The sequence below is a fragment of the Poecilia formosa genome, unplaced genomic scaffold, assembly GCF_000485575.1.
Source record: "Poecilia formosa unplaced genomic scaffold, Poecilia_formosa-5.1.2 Scaffold0, whole genome shotgun sequence".
Taxonomy (NCBI): domain Eukaryota; kingdom Metazoa; phylum Chordata; class Actinopteri; order Cyprinodontiformes; family Poeciliidae; genus Poecilia; species Poecilia formosa.
In genome coordinates this window covers 3,867,042-3,884,145 of record NW_006799939.1, presented here as the reverse complement: position 1 = coordinate 3,884,145, position 17,104 = coordinate 3,867,042, and the positions used below count along the sequence as shown (strand labels likewise).

At 40.0% G+C, this 17,104-nt stretch overlaps 1 protein-coding gene across 2 annotated transcripts in view; it reads left to right on the top strand.

Annotated features, from left to right (window-relative positions):
* Positions 1-9,257: 9,257 nt before the first annotated feature.
* zhx2a (zinc fingers and homeoboxes 2a) overlaps positions 9,258-17,104 on the top strand; it is a 29,759-nt gene continuing 21,912 nt past the window's right edge. The window contains exon 1 of one of the 2 annotated variants that reach the window (XM_007558186.2): positions 9,258-9,620. The gene's annotated coding sequence lies outside the window, so the exon portion shown is untranslated. Of the gene's footprint in view, positions 9,621-10,127; positions 10,505-17,104 lie in introns of those variants that run through there. The other variant, XM_016675347.1, reaches the window with a different exon arrangement.

The following is a 17,104-nucleotide window of genomic DNA, read 5'->3' as shown; positions in this document are numbered from 1 at the left end:
TCCCTTAGACACTGGAAGCCATATGGGCTAATTGCAACCATGTGTTTGTTTGATCATTACAGTGGCAGCTCTGTCAGACTCTGAGAACCTTTACTGTAGCGCACGGAGGTGGCACCAATTGACGTGCACATGCGCGCATGCGAACACACATAAACACACACACACACACACGCACAGACACACACACATACGTGCAGCCGGTCTGGGGCCACTGCAGACTATAGACGCACAATCTGAAACACGGAGTGGAAGCAGTTTCATATCTCCTCCCGGTTAATATCGCTGCGGTGAATATTTTCATATCATGGTTTTTGCGAAGTGACAGTACCCTGAACCGCAAAGGATAAGTATTTCACGGAAATGGAAATGAGCAAAGGATTTGCTCGTAAAAGAAGGCTCGCTCTTCCACTCTTTTTGTGTGCCTTGGGAAATCATGACGATGCCAAGCTTTGTGTATTGTGTTGTTGCCTTGCTCAGTTCAAAAGAATGCTGGTTTTGTCCTGCAAAACAAAGGAATTACGTACATTTTTAATCAAAGAAAGATGAGAGGCTAATAAGAAGCAACACTGAAATGTTTTTTTGTTTGTATTTTTTACAATCATGACTTGCTGAATTTCAGGAATTTATAAAATTGAATGTGTATATTGGGACCTATAGGTTTTTGTACAGTACTTTCTAGAGTGTTGTACAAAGGAGTTTGATGGGGTCGGCGTTGGGGGAGCTCCTTTACTTTCGCAGCAATGGATGAAAATGATAATCTGACAGTGGAATTTGCTGGCACAGGGTTAAAGAAATAATCAAGATAATATGCAGTTAGTATTTCACCTACAGTAGATATCGGTGTTAGAGTCTTCATTTTTTATCAATTTAAACTAGTTGGGTCCTGAGACAGAGGCCAAAGCTAATCCGAGATGGACCAAAGTCAAAGCAGAAGTCGTAATTTGAACTGGAGGGTTATTTATCGAGAAAGAAAATATTATTTACACATAAAAATGGATGTAGGAAGATGTGAGGTACCAATAATCTTCCCTTGTGAAACACATAATTAGAGGAACATGTAAATAATTATTGCCTCCTGTGTAAATAATCACCCATTGCAAACAAAAACATAAAGATTTACAGTAGTAGATCAATGGAGTCCTGGCCCCTCTTGGATTTATCTATTAGCTTCAGCCTGCGGGACCAACTAATCTGGATTATAATCTAGGTTCTCATTTCAAATAATTTGACCTATCCCTTTAAAGATTTAAAGATTGCTGCTTTAATTACAAAATCTTCAGTTCCAGTGATGTAAAGTGATGCATAAGAGCCTCCAGGTGAACTCTGTCTGAAAACTGATGTCTTAAGAGGACGTTTTTCTACAACACTATATAGAAATGTAACTCTTCGTGGTGTTTGGTTTCATTTTAGACACTATAGAAAACTACTATAAGAGAACAAACAGAAGAATAGTGACATGATAATCTATTTATCTAAAACGTCATCTTGTTCTCTTACTCCTGTGATGCTTGTTTCTACGCCGCTCTGTTTGCACTATCATGGCCCCAACCGACAGCTGTGTCATGGCTGAGGCTGAACCTGAACGTGGGAAGAGAAGTCAGGCTGAGGCTACAGCGATAACAAGACTGATAGCTCCCAGTGCTCTCTCAATGAAATGTTACCAAAACAGTCTGTTGATCCTGTTCCAACTGTCTGCTGTCTGACAGGTCCAGCACTTCTCACCAGGGAAGCAAATACAGAAGAAGAAGAAGAAGAAGAAGAAGATTTTTTTTTTAACAAAATCTTTATTTACAATAATTTAACAATAAACTGTTACATAATCAGGTCAATGAAAACTAAGTAAAAACAAGAAATATTTACATTGGTAGCTTGTTAAAATTTAGTTCTCCCTGATTTGAAATGGTGCACAATACATTATTAAAACCCCACAATGGTACAAAACTATTCAAATCCCCGGTGGCTCTGTGGAAACAAAACTCCAATCTCAACCTGGCTTTGACGTTACACTTCCACAGAGCCACGGCATCGAGTTGAGGTCCAGCCTGCATTTTGTCCTGTCGAGTTAAATAAATTGCCATTTTGGCCTCTGCGATGAAATAATTTAAAATCCGGGATTTAAAACTAGTGGCTCGACTGTAATGCACACCGTAGATAAAAACAGAATTGGTGAAGACTACGCCAAAAAGGCTAAAAGTTCTCATTAAAAAATTTTAAAAACTAATCAATCGTACACAATCTATAAAAACATGAGAAGCACTCTCGGACAAACTGCGAAAAGGACACTCATTGGTAAAAACAACACAGACTGTGGCACCCAATGTAGACCATTCCAGAAAACATTTACCATCTCTGACTGTATTTTTACAAGTAAGCCAGACGGTGGGTCTAAAACATTGAGTTTGTGGCACAGCTGTGATGCTACAAGGTTGTTTAAAGCCAGCACTCTGCCCCTGTAGGACATCTGGGAGTGGAGCCACTTCCACTTTGACAGCTTGTCTTTGATTTTTTGCTCAACGTTTTCCCAGTTTTTATTTACAATATCTTTACAGCCTAAAAACACACCAAGATATTTAAAACCATCTCTTTTCCAAATAAGACCTTGATGGAGAACCGGGAGCCTATCAGGCCACTCACCCACAGCCAGGGCTTCACTCTTTCCCCAGTTCACCCTCGCAGCAGACAGTACAGAGTACTTCTCTGTGATCTTGATTACAATATTGACATCTTGTTGGTCTTTTATAAAAACAACAGCGTTATCAGCGTAGGCAGATAAAACCATATTGCTACTAAAACCAGGTAAAACCAGACACTCGAGCGTATTTTCTGGAGGAGGGGTTCCAGAGAGAGCAAGTAGAGCATCCCAGAGAACGACAGCCCTGTTGAACGCCTCTACACACCCTAAAAGGAGCATACAGGCTACCGTTGATCTTCAGCACACTCTCAATGTCACTGTACAGAACCTGGATCTTGGCAATGAGACCCTCGCTGAACCCAAGCCCCCTCATGGTTTTCCAGAGGAAGCTGTGTTCAACGCGGTCAAATGCCTTTTCTTGATCTAATGATATCAAGCCAGTTTTTAAATCCAATGAATCGGAGCCTTCCTCGCCCTGTTAAGATTCAATGATGCTATTTTAAAAGAATCCATATTGGGTAAAAAACTAAAAACAAAATACCAAAAGACTATAAAAAATATTAAATTGTCACTGTGCATCATTTTACTCAGAGTTGTTTTCTAACTTTGGACATTATTTTNGCGATAACAAGACTGATAGCTCCCAGTGCTCTCTCAATGAAATGTTACCAAAACAGTCTGTTGATCCTGTTCCAACTGTCTGCTGTCTGACAGGTTCAGCACTGCTCACCAGGGAAGCAAATGCAGAAGAAGAAGAAGAAGAAGAAGATGATGATGATTTTTTTTTATTTTTAACAAAATCTTTATTTACAATAATTTAACAATAAACTGTTACATAATCAGGTAACAGTTGATTACCTGATTATGAAAACTAAATAAAAACAAGAAATATTTACATTAGTAGCTTGTTAAAATTTAGTTCCCCCTGATTTGAAATGGTGCACAATACATTATTAAAACCCCACAATTGTACAAAACTATTTAAATCCCGGGTGGCTCTGTGGAAACAAAACTCCAATCTCAACCTGGCTTTGACGTTACACTTCCACAGAGCCATGGCATCGAGTTGAGATCCAGCCTGCATCCTCCACTGAAGGTCACCAGTTCTTTTCTTTATTGGAGGCTTGTACAAAGTTCTCCACTTTGGTTTTTGTCCTCCGAGTTTGTCGCTCCACACACTGATGGGTCTTGATCTTGATTAAAATATTGACATCTTTTTGGTCTTTTATAAAAACAACAGCGTTATCAGTGTAGGCAGATAAAACCATATTGTTAATAAAACCAGGTAAAACCAGACACTCGAGCGTATTTTCTGGAGGAGCGGTTCCAGGGAGAGCGAGTAGAGCATCCCAGAGAGCGACAGCCCTGTCGAACGCCTCTAGACACCCTAAAAGGAGCACACATGCTACCGTTGATCTTCAGCACGCTCTCTGTGTCACTGTACAGAACCTGGATCTTGGCAATAAGACCCTCGCTGAACCCAAGCCCCCTCATGGTTTTAAAGAGGAAGCTGTGTTCAACGCGGACAAATGCCTTTTCTTGATCTAATGAAATCAAGCTAGTTTTTAAATTCAATGAACCGGAGCCTCCCTCGTCCTGTTAAGATTCAATGATGCTATTTTAAAAGAATCCATATTGGGTAAGAAACTAAAAACAAAATACCAAAAGAGTATAAAAAATATTAAAATGTCACTGTGCATCATTTTACTCAGAGTTGTTTTCTAACTTTGGACATTATTTTCTTTAATCTAAAAACTTCTGGATCTGTAAAACCTGATACACCTTTGTTTCTAATATAATATCTTGCTGAGAAGTAAAATAATCTCAAATTAGGAAAATAACTTTTGACTTTAACTCCTCTGAATCCTTTAGTTTGTTCTAAGAAACTTTTAAAAGATTCTGCAGGGTCTCTAGGTTCTTTAGTGCCCGATTGTGTCACAGATACCTCGGTGGTGTCAGAGAGCCAGCTCTCACTGAAGGTAAAGTCAGCACCTGTAAAAACAAGCCGTTTACTGAAACGCCCACCTCCACCAGCTGTTGAGCCTGCTCCACTTTCTCCACGAACAAGACGACAGCTCCACTCATGCGAGCTGCCGACTTGATGGACCCATGGCCAGTCACCTCCCCGACCGCTAAACAAACTTCTTCCACGCTACACGGAGAACCGGCACCCACCTTGACGCCGTTCTTCCGTGTCAGCATGGAGAAAGTCCCACCACCAGACACCATGGCGTCGTCAGACGCCGGCCAGCCAGGCACGCCTGACGACCATACCCGAACCCGAACAAATACCCCTTAAAACGTGACAAAATTAAACCAAAATAACAATTAAACAACTAACAGAAACACCCAGTGAAAAAACAGTAAGAAAAACACAAAGATAGTAATTTAACACTCGCTCTCTCTTTCGCTCTTCTTCCGCTCTCCACTCACACGAAGAAGACACAATCATACACATTTCATAATGCACAATTGCTTTCATCAGAGCTACAAGAGCTGGTTCAACAGAGCACATCCGGGAGGAAGAGTCTGAATTGGTAAAAAGATTTACTAATAGGAATATTAATCTATATTACCAACCACACTGCACTGCAAAAACAACCACATCCATTGACTTTTTAACATGTTTCTGCACATAAAGCAGATAATTGTGATGCTGTAATAATAATGGAACATGGATTTCATGCTTTTCTTCACAAAATAGTTCAAGCACACACGTTCTGAGTGGAAAGTGTCTGGGAAAAGCAATTTTTCAATCAAAATTGAAATTCTTAATTTGATTTTGATCTGAACTTTGGGCAATTCAAACAAATGAACATGCTTTAATCTACATGAACATATAGTAGCTCTGTCTGTATGCTTAACATCACAGCATGGTGTGACTGCCATGTTTTACTACAGGATGGTGTGTTTAGGGGGCCTTGTGTAATGTCAGCTTTCTGGCACACATAGCATTTTGCAGGTATGCAAATAAGTTCAATTGTGGTTTCATCTGACCTGAGTAGCTCTTGCACATTTTTGCTGTCTCTTATTTAGCTTGTGGGAAATTACAAACGAGACAGCTTTTTGTTTAACAGTAACCTTTTTTTTTTTTTTTTTTTGCAAGGCCAGGTTTGACACACGATTTCTTCAGAGTTAAAAAAGCTGCTCTTCTGATTTATTCTCTGCCTGCCCAATATGGACTCTTCTTTGAATAACAGCAAAGTTTTTTCAGGGCTGCAGTTGTCAGTCAATAGAAATGGGTTTAATTAAAATCTTTTAAAAAACAAAACAAAGCTAGTATACTATCAAACAGAGATCTGACCACTTTGATGAGTCTTTTTTTCAGAGCAATAAACTGATTCACAATGGTTATTGTTTTTGAAATGGTGTGTTTTCAGATTTCAAAGGAAGTAAAAAGGAACAAAAGAGCAATGCATTTATACTAAATGGGGTAACAAATTAGCAAAGGACCTAAGTGACTCCAAGCCATTCATCAGAACCAGTGCGGGTGATTTTGTTAACTCTCTTGAGTTGTTGTTTCCAAGCAACCAAAATTAAAATCCTCAGATACTCATTATTCCGGTTTTCAAGTACAGCATGGCTATCACATCTATCACAGGATAACACTATAGCGAGTGAATCCAAAACTATTCATACACTCAGCAGAGTTAGATTTAAATGATGTCCATTCAGTCAAAAAAGTTTGTTTCTCATAGGTTATGTAGGCATATATAAAAAAAATCACTGGCATTACAGCAATAAATACTGTTTATAATTGACAACATTTCCACATGTTTCTAATACTATTATAAAAATGCATCACTGGTAATGACATAAATGTTTTAAGGTTGATAAACATATAGGCCCCTGTATAGATTATCAGTCATAAAGTTACTGGGACTCCCAGACTTTAAAACTCGATGATTAAAATAAAATGTTACTGTTTATCTACATCTGCCAATGGTATGAATAAATCTGGCCTTAGCTGTTGCTGCTTTGTGTAAAGATAGTTTTTATACTGAGAACTGAAAACTGTGTGTTTGAATAAACACAAGAGGAAGTCACGTGCCTCATTATTTATAGTTTTAGAACAAAAACTTAATGAAATTCAGCTGGTGGCATGTTTCCTGCGTAAATTAAACAAAAAGGCGCACAAATACTTACATTCACCCACAGAGTCCAGTCGAATGTTCCCAGGAAATCCAAAGCCTTTAAAAATGTCAGCAGCCAAGTGACATCTGAAATAGCAAACAAACTTTAATAGGTCACTTAACAGGAGAAAAGTGGAGAGGAAAATATTCTGCCTGCAGGCTTCTATCTGACCACATGCTGACACTGTCACTTCAGCTCGGACCAAACTACGGCAGCAAGACATTTTGTAATTAAAACAACATTTGATGGTGTCCCTGTCATGGTTTTATTGTCTACGTGACATGGAATCAGCTGTATTTAGAAGTCAGGTTGTGGTCAACGTAGCAAACAAGATATCTGCATTGGTTAATTTAAAAGTCTAAGTTACCTTAGACTTGTCATTCATACTTATGTTTGTTGGTCCAAATCCATGGAGAAAACATAGGTGGAGTTCAGCAGTCAGTGTGTGTCAGTGCAGCCACTTGGCACCATCTAGTGACCTTTTATTTAACTCACAGATCAGAGCAAACGTTTAATCTCACCACGTGTAAATGCAAGAAGTAAATAAATTAAAAAAAAACCTGTCCTCTTAACATTTAGTTTCCATTGGAAATCTGACAGAGAACGTTTTCTGAAACTAATAATTGAAACTAGGCGTTATTTATGTTCAATTCACAAAAAGGATGTGGCACAATTACTTTTTGAGTCAGAGGTACTCCACCTCGAAATAAGATTTTTCTGTCATCGATGCATGCAACCATAATTAACCTCATTTGGATTGTTGACACAAAATAAACAAAAGCCATCCTACATCTTTTGTTACATTTGCAAATATTTATCTCAGGCTTTCCTGATCTTCATTTGAAGCATCAGTATTAAGGAATTTTTAAACTGAATATGGTTATTGCTTTTCAGAACAATGGTTATTTAAAAATAATACATTTGCTTTCCTTGAGCATAAACATGCTTCTGTCTGATGTGGGTCAGTTCAACCATTCACTTGTTTTGTCATACTCATTAGCTATCCAGGGAAAAATGTATGCAAGTATTTTACCCTAGGGTTATTTTTCTCAATAAATTATGATGAAGTTTGGAGACAAAAATCACAAAAATGCTGAACTTACTGAACTAAGCGACACTGTATTATCAATGGGACTCAACTCATCCGGTACAGAAACACTTCACCTTACTGCCCTCGGGGCAAATATGGAGGACTTCATTTTGATGAAAGCCAACCTAAACAATATCACACGCTAAGGATATAATTTTATGTTGAATCTTGTTTGTTATGTTTTGTCTCATGCTGCATGTTATTGTCTACCTAGCCATTGGTTGTTATTGTCTATGCGGTGATGGGAGTGCGGGGGCTAGTTTGTGGAAAATAATTTCCCCTTTGGTGATAATAAAGTCTAGTCTACATAGACAAAATTAGACCAGGGAAAAAAATGCCTTTTCCACGTGCCATTCAACTTGAAAACAAACAAATCTGTTAGAATTAAATAAAACAACAAGGGCACAATAAACTGGGTACATATACCAACTTCTTGCTATGATTCACTTCATGCAAGTGTGAACAAGCTGCAACAGTAATATTAAATCTGATTCACCTGACAGAAAAATGTGGCTTTCCAATTTACGTTTTCCAGAATTTTCCTTAGCATTCTATACACTTTTGAGAGCCACTGTGATACAAATATACTCAATAAATAGACACAACACAGAGTGGTGAAGGGGAAGATAACCCTCACCCAACTGGGCTAGCTTGGGGTCATTTTACTCCATTTGCTATCCATCCCTCTGTTTCATAACTGCACATTACTATTTTATTAGCCCTAAGTTTTTACCTATAATGGTTTTGAGTGAACTTCCACCCTTGATAAAGAATATCTTATTTGACATTTCAACATTTTTAACTTGAAAACGTTTTTTAGATTTCTTAAAAACTATACTTTCAGACACACGCTATTACTGCAAACCTGTCTGGAGAAAAGGTAACACTCTGGCCATTACTCTGCAACGAAAATAACAGGTTTCAAACTTTACTGTAATATTACACCTCGCTGTTTTTGTTCTGTGTTTGTCTTACACAGGTTTTGCTTGAATGTATCATCAAATAGACTATGCCTGAGCCCAGGTCAGCAGTTTTCGTGTGAATCCAGAGGAGGTCAGTGTTGCGTGTCTGCTTGTGACCTCAAGTCACTTCCCCTGACCTCACACTAACCTCTACAGATTCAGCAGGGAGGGTGTTTTTTAACTTTGAATGAAGGAGAGTAAGAGCTGAATGCGGGTTTCCCCTGCTGCATGCTGGAAGAGACCGCCTCCAGCTGAGAAAGCACTGCAGCAGCTCTGCTTCTGAGGGATGGGGCTGGTGGGCGTGGCCGTGGATGGAGGGTTGGACTTTGGGTGGTAGCAAACGCCCCATCGCTGGATGTAATATTCAATGAGCTCCGAGCAGAGGACATCATCAAGGGGCAACTTGACAGCAACAACACGCAGTTCATTCATTTTCAGCGCCGCGGACATGCCTGGTGGACACTTCAGGTTCCCTCCTGATATCGGGATGCAGAGTTGCCCCACTTTTCTCCTCCGGCGGCCAAACTTTTCACGGCCGTATCGCTATGGAGCCGCTGTGGACGGACACCGGCGCTCCGGTACGACATGCAAATACGTACTCTGACGTCGGCGATCATGTGGCTTTTGGCGTAGATCCTCCTTGTGATCGCCAATTTTTTCCCTTCCCTGTCGCCTGTTGTCTCGTCGGCTATTGGGCCGCCGCGAGACTCTTTCAAACCCATTCGGCGTGCTTGCTGCTCCAGCTGTCGCGTTGGGATTGTACCGCGCTACCTGAACGTCGCGTCAAGAAGGGGGTGGGCAGGTAAGAAACGGCTAAACTCTTCCTCTGGTTTTCTGTCGGCTCGCCGCGGGTCTGTTTATCAAAAAGTCCCCCCAAGTTGAAGCTGCGTGTTGTTGTTTGTTTGTGTCCCTCTCGGTGCTTCGTGACGTCCACACGCCGCCGTGTAAACATTTTAAGTTGTCTCGCCGCATGAACTTTGCGTGGCTCTGCCGTTTACACCTGCTTACGGGGGGACACAACGTGTCCCCTCCTGAAGTTAGGTGGACATTTTCAAGCCCCGTGTGAGAGTTTCAATCTGATATGCGGCGACTGTGGCGTCGGCAGGCAGAGAGGAGAAACATCGTGTCTACTTTTCCTCCTCCCCCGTGTCGACATAACCAGCAAAACATGGCCGTCTCTGCCGACATGTTGTTACGTCGGTGGCGAGAGGGGGAACATTTGAGAGGGGGGGGAGAGAATGTGTTTCTCTGCGCCCCACTCTCACGTCTCGCCTGGGCCCGCCGGAAAGGACCCGGCAAAGTCCGCAAAGCAGCGGGTGCAGCAGCTCTCTGCTGGAGGTGCTGAGGTTTCACCGCAACTTTTAGACTCCGAGGTTGTTTCTCGACTTTGATTTGGGAGGCTCTGTGATGTAGGCGGAACGTTACCCCTGGTGATGCCTCCTCCCCACCGACACTCACGGCGCCGCTGGTGTGGGTCCTCTCACTGCAGTGAGCTGGGAACAGCCCGAAAACTCCCTAATTCTGTATTTTCCTGTCATTGTATCAACTTTGGTTGTGAACTCGGTGTCCCACATTATAAGCTGGCGGCGTCACACAAGCCTCCTTGAGAGGGAAGATGTCCCCAATGTGTCCAATGACACATTCTGGAGTCATGGTGGCACCGCTGCATCCATCAGGATTATTTAGGTAAGGTCACAGAGGTGACATAAACAGCCACCACACCTGCCACTCATCACCTCTTGCAAGTGTTTTCCATAACAACTGGAACAGCTTTAGGTCACAGGTTTGTCATTGTTCATCCTCCAATAAGGAGGATGTGACAGCTTTTTATATAAAGCCACTGAGCAGACTTTACTGTAGAATCCATCAAACTTCCTGTGGTGTGTAGTGTTAATACACACACTACGTTGTCAGTGTACTTTTTCAACACATTTTGTGACATCCTGTTATTGAAATCTATATTTCGTCTAGCACTTTGAATTTGTCTATTTATGTAAAGAATATATAAAGCCTTTTCAAAATGAAAACAAAACAGTAATCGAGGCGTTCAAGGAAGTCAGCTATGGCCTTTAAAGCTACTTCAATCAGCCTGTGGGAGTAAAATTAAAGGAGCGTTTTTAAACGTGATGGTTAAGATGATTCATTGCACTTGGACAGAGGGGGGGAAAAAATAGTAGTTCTGATTCTCTAAGCTCTCATCCAGTGCGTCATGCAAAATCTGTTGTTTCCTCCAGTGTCTTTTTTTTCCTCCCATCTCTTGGATGACCTGATGTTCTTCTGTATTTTGCATGTTTTTTTTTGTTTTGTTTTTTTTTTACGTTCTCTGATCAACAGCCCTCCTCCCCCTCCCTCTAGAAGATGTAAAGTGATTTTGATCACAGCGCAGTTAACCCTCCCGTCAGGTCCGTTACCAGCTGCTCCCTTGAGGATAAACTTGGCTGTGCTCGCTTAGGTTTGAACTCCCGGTTTTTTTTTGTGTTTTTTATTTTTTTTATTTTTTATTTTTTCCTCAATTGTGAGGAGAAATTTGGGTCGTGTTTGTTCTTCACATGGTTTCTGCTTGATCTTCCACATCAGATGATGTTATGTAATCTGGAACGACAGCTTAAGTTTATTTAAGGGGATTGCAAAATGATAAAAGCATGTACCTGCTTCGGTTGATTAAAAATCAGATGGCTCCATTTGAAATTGCACAAAAAAAATTTCCAAAGTTTTTTTTTTTTTTTTTTTTTTTTGCAGAATTTAGAGAACCATCTGTTCAGTGTCAAGTTCTGTACATGAGAAAGCAATGCTGAGTATTTTGTATGTATGGTTTATTTATTTTCATTTTTATTTTTATTTTTCTGTATTTGGACCTTTTCAGTCAGTATTCATTACATGCAGGGAGTATGAATGCCTTATGCATCCTAAAATCACCGGCTTTATTTACATAAAGGTTGCTTCCTTTTGAAGCAGCGTAAAAATAAATCTTCCTCTTGTTTTATTGTAATGTTTTGGGGGGGTTTTTTCCCAGTCGTACCCAACCATGTGGTCTTTCTCAACACGTTGTGCTCTTTCAGAATGTCACAGTCAAAACATCCAGCTGTGAAGCTATCTACTCTATTTGTTCCTCGAGGCGTTTATCCGTTTACCATAGTCAGATGGTGGAAAATGAACAAGACTCGCTCTGTCACATTTGTTTAGATCAAACGGCTTCAAAAACTCGTGTCAGACTTGAGCAGCGGAAGGAAGGGGAAAAACACAGAGATTGTTCTGTTTAGGCATATTTATTCAGGCAGTCCAAAGGCAAGCTGTTAAATCAAAGTTGTAATTGTGTTTGACAGCAGTAGATTAGAGGGATCGTGTTTCGTAAAACTCCCGCAGTCATCCTAACTACTTTGTTTTTATTGTTTAAGACTTTTTTTGCGTCTCCTGCTAGAAGATTAGGTCCAGTCCAGTGTGATTTGCAGAGGAGATGACTGATGGTTGCCATGCAGCCTGATGTGTCGCGTGTTGATCATTTGAGGAAGTTTTCCTGCTGAAACTTATGTGGAGATCGATAAGACATCACACCTTGTGAGGGAGATTTAAAATAAGTTTATGAAGTAGAGGACAAGCGAAAGAGTTAACAGGATTTGAATGTGTGCCTTCAGATTGAGCCCAGCTTTTTAAAATGTATGGCTTCCCAAAACTCTTTTCTTATTTTACAAACTGAGTCATATAGATTCCTTTCATTGCTCTGCTTTTATTTTATGACTGTGAAATGTACTATAAATGCAGAACATGCAAACTGTTTAATTTTTTTCTGGAGTTGTGATGCATACAACCTTCAAGGTCCAGAACCCTTGAAGGACTTTGATCACCTATATTGCAAGTGTAAATTACGTAACTGCATAATGCAACACATTGACCATGTTTGATAAAAGATCAGATCAGTTTTATTGCTGATTTCCTACAGTACCACTAGTTGTAGCGGTGCTTTGTCCTGAGTTATTGCTTTAAAACTTTAGATGATGTATGAAGGTGCATTTTCTTCTAGTCTTCAATCCACTGAGAAGTCACAAAATTTTTTATATCAGGAGCAGAGGTGGTGTCACAACAATCTTAAACCCACTTTAGCATCTTGTACTTGTAGACACCAAATGTAGTTAGTTTGAATAATGAGGCACATTCATACAGCATACATGTGACTAGCTTGTAAGCTTCCACTAGTCTGGGTTTTTATTTACTTCATCAAAATTACATTTCCTATTTACGTACAGATTTAGAGACGTTCAGCACAAAATGTTCCTTCGTCACTTTTTATTATTTCTCAGGAAACTCACTGAGGAAAAAAAAAACGTCCTGATTTTTCTTTTCTTTCTTTTTTTTTATTCTGATGTTCTGAAATTTGTTAGCTTTATCAGGAGGTTCAGTAAAGGAAATTAGTTGAACTTTTAAGCTGCCACTAGCAGCCCTGCAGTGAGCTGTTTATTTTACGGACAGACACTGTAGCAGATTTGTTCGTTTTCATAGCATTGTTGTCTTAAAGAGTGAACAGTTCCCATCTGGCGGTCGAGCTGTTTCTTTCACTACTAGACATATTTTTAAACAGAGAAGTTGAGAATGAGAGGGGAAATCCCTCTTGAGAACCAACACAGCAATGTGTGTATTTGTGTGAATGCCAAAGGGGAGCAAAGAATATTGTGGCATCCATACAATCAGTGTGACTCAAGTAATTTAAATTAAAAACTGTTTTTTTTTGACTTCAGAAATTAATGAGTCAAAATAATTTGATTTTATATTGGATTTTTTTATTTATCCTGGTATAGATTAAAACCTGAAACAGAACCATGTTTATGTACAGTAAACAGTTCCTGTCTGTTTTCCCAGTTTTGAATATTGTGTGAAATAAGCAGTTAAAAATGTTTCCCTCCTGTCAGATTTCTTGTTTTCTTTTGGTCATACTTGGATGTTTCAAATTAATAAATACATTTTAACATCAAAGATAATGAGTAAATGTGAGAAGCACTTTTTAAAGCCATGATTCTGTAAAAGGCCATCACTCGTCTTTGCTGAATTGTTTTATAACATCCACACTAAAAGACTTTCAAGCATAACCTGCCTGTTTAAAGTCATTCCACAAGATCTGTATCAGATTTAGGGCTTGTCTTTGACTAGGCCACTCCAAAATCAACATTTTGTATTTTTGAATCATTCAAAGGTGGAATGCATGTTTCGTACTAGTTTTCTGCTGTAAAACCCACCCTGACCAAGCTGACTAAACATTTTCCTTTAGGATTTTTTCAGATAGAGAACAGAATTGATGACTCCATCATTTAGCAGGTCATCCAGGTCCTAAAGCAGCAAAGGAGGCCCAGAGCATTACACTACCACCATGTTGGACAGTAAACTCCATGTCTGTCTTGTCAGCCCACAAAATAGTTTCCTTAGTCTTGGGGAGCTTGTTGTTGAGTCCTGCATTAACTGTGAATGCACACAGTCAGGGTATCCATGCATCCTTACAAAGTCCTAAATTCATAAATCCTTAAAATGCCTGAAATTCATTCAGACATTTAAGTTTGCCTTAAATACGCTGATCACAGGTTTTAAATTTGGCCGTTTCAGGATTATTTGCTATATATTCTGTGTGTGTAGTTTATTTTTCTCGTGAGATTTGTTCATCAGGCAAACATTTCAGTCGCATGCAGACTCAAACTCTTCATTACGTTCTGTGATTTGAGGTGGTTGAGGCTCCCACTAACTAGCTGCTAATAAACCCTCGCTAGCCACATAGCTTTTTTGCATCTATCATCGGTAAGTGTGAATTATCGCCAGTTGGCCGGATGATATTTGTCTTTGCCACTGTCTCACTTCTGTTACCAACCGAAATGACGCTACGGCCATTCTGTGCAAAAAAGGTTGGCACTACGTTATAAAATATGCAATTTCCGTATTTCTGTCATGATACAGATCTACAGATTATGACGTTTTTAGGACCATTATGAATTAAATTTGAGCTGGTGAAACCTGCAGAAACCCTGGCAGTGTGTTAGATGTCTTTCTTGGTTATTTTGTGACCGTTGTCATTTTTTGGCAACTCAAAGCCTTGGAATTGGTTTTGTAGCTCTTTCAGAACAGATAAATGTCAGTGACTTTGTTTCTCATCTGTTCTTGCACATCCTTACGTTGGAGCGTGGTGTGTTCATTTTTGAACTCTGTTTGACATAAACAGTATAAATACATAGTTTGAAAGGCCAGCTTCTATTTTTGTAGATGGGGGTAAAAAGTTGAGCGTCTCCAACTTCAAACCGTTTATCCAGAACTCTGATCCTACACAGCTATGGAGCGCGTCCAGAGATCGTTATAGCAGAGCTTTTTTTTTTTTCTTCTTCTTCTCGCCTTCTGTTTTAGATGTCACTGATGGAAATATTGTGTGCTTGTATAATCTGCTGTCTAACTAATGGGGGGCGGTGGGGTGTTGAACATGTTTTCTTGTTTTGCATACTGATTAGAACCATCCATTGTTTCATAACCACACATTAGATTCCACATCTCATTCCCAGCCGTATAATGGCTGCCCCTTCTCTCTGTGGAAAGCCGGAGTGAGTCATCATGGGTTCGGAGGATGGAGGCTGCTGTCATCATGGCCTGCCGTGCTCACCCGGGCCTCGTGATGACATCACTGGCGTCTAACACGGGGCTTTGTTCCTGCGTTTTTTTTTTGGTTCAGGTCTTCCTCTCTGCCAGCTTCTCAGACGTGTTGTTAGGTGACTAAGGCAACCGCAGAGATGAGCTCATCACCTGTAGGTGGAGTCGGTGGGGGGGGGTCAAACGGTGGAGGCTGCGACCGGGAGTAGGTGTGATGTTTGAGAGTGAGAGAAACGAGGATGAGACAATTACACCACTGTTCGTAAGAGTGGTGGTAAACGGGGAGACATTAAAAGTAGATTAATGTCATTTCACCTTTAAACACAGTTCTTCATGTTGGTGTCAATTTTCAGTGTAAATGGCTTAGATATGCTGGCTCCAGACTTCCTGGAAGTGCTCCGTCACATCAACATTTCCAGGTAATTGGCACAAAAGATCACATCAGTTTATGTCTGTGAACGCAGTCCGGATCTCGCTAGGATCGCCGTCTCTGCTGCAGAAGCAGATCTACGTTTCTGCTTCTCGACGCATTCTAAAACCTTAAACCGAGCTAAAGGTGACTCCGAGTTAGCCACGGAGGGACAAAGAAACGCACCGGAGTCAGAATGTCTGAGCAGCATGAAGGAGATACGGGAGTCGACTGAGGCTGTTGTTGAGAGAGAACGGTCACCCACTTGGGTTCAGTATTTGGAGCTGGGCTCTTCATCAGCACCGGAACATCTTAATTCATTAAATATCCTTCCAGCTTCGCTGTGGGATTGGGTTGTATTTGAGCATAAGAGTGCAGAGGAGTTTGCACAGAAATAAGCGTGTGTGGTCATGTATTAAACTTCCCCGTTGTACATGACCCAGCAGCTTTTTTTTTTTTTTTCCCACCATATTCACTTCAGTGTTGTGGACGTTCTGCTGTGCTGTCTGCACAGAACCAGCAGATCATTCATTAACATCACAGCAATCCATGTTTCTTTACCTTACTGAAGCATATGCTATGTACTGTCCACATTCTGACACGTTTCAACCACAAACTGCAATGCATGATCTTTGGAATGTAACTGGGGCAAACATTTATCGCATTATTTGCTATTTATATGGAAAACGTTTTGTCATAAGAATCTTGATTTATTGTTGTCAGAATGAATCAAATTCAATGTTAAATTAACTGCTTATTGTCTGAACTGTTTTTACTATTTTCTCCATTGAGAATATCAACAAATATCAATACATTTGAAGATATGATCAAATTACTGTGTAGTCTTTACGTGGCTGGCGTCCTAAAGAAGCATATCACAAATGGATATGTTTTTGTTCTTTTTGGGGGAGCGGAGCTATAATTACTATGTCATGCATTCACAGCCATTCAGTTACTTAAAAAAATTAGTAACAAATAGCTCTTAATGTCAATTTTTATTTTTATCACAATCGTATTACAAAGCAATATGTCAAGCCTTTAAGTCCAAATCTTAATTGATGAACAAAATAGCCTTTCACATACTTTTACTCTAACGCCATATAATAAAAAAACATAGCATCAAATTGTCTTTAGAAGTTACCTAATTACTAAATAAGTGGAAAGTGGACTATGTGAAAAAAGAAAAAAAAACCTTACAACTATTCAGTATTTCTTCAGCTTTATATATACATACACACACACACACACACACACACACACACACACAC